We start from the raw sequence: 3,993 nt of genomic DNA, 5'->3' as shown, positions 1-3,993 counted from the left end.
ATTTTCTATCTATCATATTTCTATCATACTATCAGTCATATACATTCTAGCTATCATCTATCTATCTATCTATCTATCTATCTATCTATCTATCTATCTATCTATCTATCTATCTATCTCAACCAATAGCATTATGTATGCTTTCTCTAACACAGTTATTTTCTCAGTAAGGTACTTCATAGCCTTCATGCTTTGAAATCGTAGGTGGCATTCAGGGAGTCCACCAGAGAAGACCGCTCATATACAGTTTGTAGCCAACTGAATGTCTTTATTCCAAACAGCTGAGACTACATTCACGCATTCAGGACCCAGGTGTAGCACCAAACATTTAAAGCAAAGAGCTTTTAAAGGCGAAACAATCTCCTGTTATCTTGCTCAGCAGCTGTAGGGGCAAGTTTTATGCCAGCAAGCAGTTTAACAGAAATTAAGGTAAGTAGTTAGTTGGGGCAGCAAATCTAGGGACCACTTGACTCAGTGAGGTCACCAGAAAAGCACCAAGATGCAAAAGACAGCAACAAATGAAGAAGGGCAATTAGTGCTGAGAGCTGAGACAAGAAAGTGGGCCACTGTGAAAAAAAAAGATTTTTAATGTGTATGTTTCTGACTGTATGTATACTTGTACACCATGTGTGCGCTTGGCGTTCAGGAGACCAGAAGAGGGGCATCAGATCCCCTGGAACTGGAGTTACAGATGGCTGTGAGTCACTTTGTGGGGGCTGAGAATGAAAGCCAGGTCCTTTTCATGAGCAGTCAGTGCTCTTAACCACCAAGCTGTCCATTTTTGGGTTAGAGATAATGTTTTCTGAGCAGGCTAACTCACAGTAGAGAACTGGAATGTACAGGAAGGACCACCTGTACACTAACTGCAGCATGCTAGGGTATAAGAAAGACAGTTGCCTCTTCACTGAGAATTGACTGCCATTCACCCCATCCCTCTGAGACCCATCAGTGTTGCTGGAATCCTTATTAGAATGTTACATTCCATACCTTGAGAATCTTTCCAAATCCACTCGCCATGTCCTTTTTTTTTTTTTTTTTTTTTTTTTTTTTTTTTAAGATTTATGTATTTCATGTGAGTACACTGTCCCTGTCTTCAGACACAGCAGAAGAGGGCATCAGATCCCATTACAGATGGTTGTAAGCTACCATATGGTTGCTGGGAATTGAACTCGGGACCTCTGGAAGAGCAGTCAGTGCTCTTAACCACTGAGCCATCTCTCCAGCCCCCCCCCCCCCTTTAAGTTTTTGATGAAGCACCCTGAGAATCTAGTCCCAGGGGAAACCCTGTGGCATCTGCCAGCACAGACTGGCTATCCAGTAATCTGGAAGTATATTCCCTTCACCTCTTGGCTAAGTGTGACATCATCAGCCTGTTACTCTGAAATTTGACTCTGGTTGCCATCAAAGGAAGCAGGCGCGGCACTGAGCACAGCGTTGAGGGAGTGCTTTTGTGGAGGGCTTCTGTTGCATCTCACAGCCCAGACACTGCCAGTTCTCTTATGAAGGTGTTCTATTCATTACTCATGTTACTGCAACACGTCACTGATAAGCAGTTTAGGAAGGGAACGGTTTGTTGGGACTCACAGTTTAAAGGCTCAGTCTGTCATGGAGGGGAAGGCCTGTGGCAGGAGCAGGAGGCAGCTGGTCACACTGCATCCTAGTCAAGAAGCAGAGGGTGGCAATTTCCCCTGTCAGCCTCTGTTCTCAGTTTCCGTTAGCCTGGAGCCCAGGCTAGTGAGTCACCCACACTCAGGATGGGTCTTCCCACCTCAGTGAACAGTCTAGGAAATCTTTCACAGGCGTGCCCAGGGGTTTCTTACTGTGTTTCTAAATCTGTCAAGTTGACAGTCAAGATTAACCACCTTGAGGTCATTAGCATGTGTATATCACAGATGCTGGGTTTAATGCCTGTGTGTGCCCAAAGTCACAGGCACACTAACGGCAGCTAGGGCATATGGAGCTCCTGAGAGGCCAGGCTCTCCTTCATGGACTCTTCCAACAGTCTGTGTGAAAATAAGACTATTTTAGAGTTTTTTTTTTAAAAATTATTTATTTTTTTATGGCTTTTCAACACAGTGTTTCTTGGGCTAGAGAAATGACTCAGTCATTAAAGGCTAGGCTCACAACCAAAAATATAAGACAGAATTTCTCTGTATAGCCCTGGTTATCTTAGAACTCATTCTGTAGACCGGGTTGGCCTTGAACTTAGAGATCTACTTACCTCTACCTCCCAAGTGGGAGATTAAAGGCATGCATTGCCGCCACCACCACCTGGCAAAATATTCATTCTTTTAAAAATATTTTAAAATTACCGTTAATGATTGTGTGTGCTTGTGCATGCACGTGTGTGTGTGTGTGTGTGTGTATGTGCACACGCACGAATCCAGTTTCCTGTAGAGGTGGATGTTAGAGGTGACAGATCAACTTGAAGCTGAAATTAAAGGCAGTTGTGAGACCTGATATAGATGCTAAGTACTGAACCTGGGTCCTCTACCAGAGCAGTATGTACTATTAACTGCTAAGCCATCTCTCCAGCCTCCTCAACATTCATCTGCCATAAAGAAACTGAGGCATGCAAAAAAGTAACTTGCATGTGTGCACACAGTTAGCTGCTGTCATGGCCAGATCATGAACTCAGGCAGCAAGTCCTCTAAGCCTTATAGTAATTTATATTTAGAAAAATAACTATAGTACTTGTTTTTTTTTAATTTATTTATTATTATATGCAAGTACACTGTAGCTGTCTTCAGACACACCAGAAGAGGGCAACAGATCCCATTACAGATGGCTGAGCCACCATATGGTTGCTGGGATTTGAACTCAGGACCTTTGGGAGAGCAGTTGGTGCATGTGCAGTGTATGTGCAGGTGATGCACATGCATGCAGAGGTGATCAGAGGTGGTCAAGTGTCCTGCTTTACACTCTCCATCTTATCCCCATGAGACAGGGTCTCTCACTGAATCTGCTAGCCAGCAAGTCTCCAGTTTCCATCCCCCCAATCCTAAGCATTAGGGTTACCTCTACATGCAGGTCCATCTTTTTATGCTTGTCCTGAGCACTCCACTTTATGCTAGACTATCACTCTTAACTTTATAGCCATCTCTCCAAGCTTCCTCAAGCTTGCGCTCAGCTCTCAGCCTCTCTGGATCCCGAATCTTCTAAAAGAATCCTCACACCATGCATCTCTTGCTTTATCTAAGGGAAACAGTTTAAGACTATCCTTTGGGCATCACTGTGTTCTTCATGCAAAATAGCAGACGTTTGCCTCAGAGATCCCCTGTTCCCTCACCTCACACTTAAAGTGGTTTAATTTCTGCTGACTCTCTTGTTTTCCTCTCCCTCTTCTTTTAAATAGTGCAGTATCTAAATCTTTCCATAAGCGACGCCACAGCAGCAAAAATTACGTTATCAAAATGATGATCTTGTTTACATGTCCAAAAAGCATCCTACCCTCCTTTCTCTTGTAGGCATAACAGAATTTTGCTGTGGTTCTGAGTTTAGGGATTCACAGCCACCCACTGGCTTCCACGGTCTTTGTAACTTAGTATCTCTCTGCCTTTAAACCAGATGATTTAAGCTGTACTCACTGTGTTTGCCTGGTCCAGCCATAAAAGGGTCTGGGTGCAGGGAGACAGCTTCCAGGCCCATTTTCCCTGCTTTGAACGCTATGGTCTTGGGCAAGACCCTCTTCAGGCCTAACTTTTACGTGTTGTGAAAACCATGGATCAGTCTCAAGGACCTCAAAGTGTGTTACTGGATTGATTGTGATTGTCAATTTGACAGATTTAGAATCACATAAAGAAACCTCTGGATATGTTTGTGAAGAATGGGACTAGGGTGATGATGTCTTGCTCACAAAGCCTTTTTTTTTTTTTTTTTTTTTTTTTGTTGTTGAAAATTTTCGATGTTGTTGTTGAAAACGATAAGCTCTAGGTAGGAATTTAAGAAGGACACTGGGTGAGGCCTGGAAGGATGTTTGTAGACTGAGTCTAT

The sequence above is a fragment of the Mus caroli genome, chromosome 2 (assembly GCF_900094665.2).
Source record: "Mus caroli chromosome 2, CAROLI_EIJ_v1.1, whole genome shotgun sequence".
NCBI lineage: Eukaryota > Metazoa > Chordata > Mammalia > Rodentia > Muridae > Mus > Mus caroli.
This window is presented reverse-complemented; position numbering follows the sequence as displayed.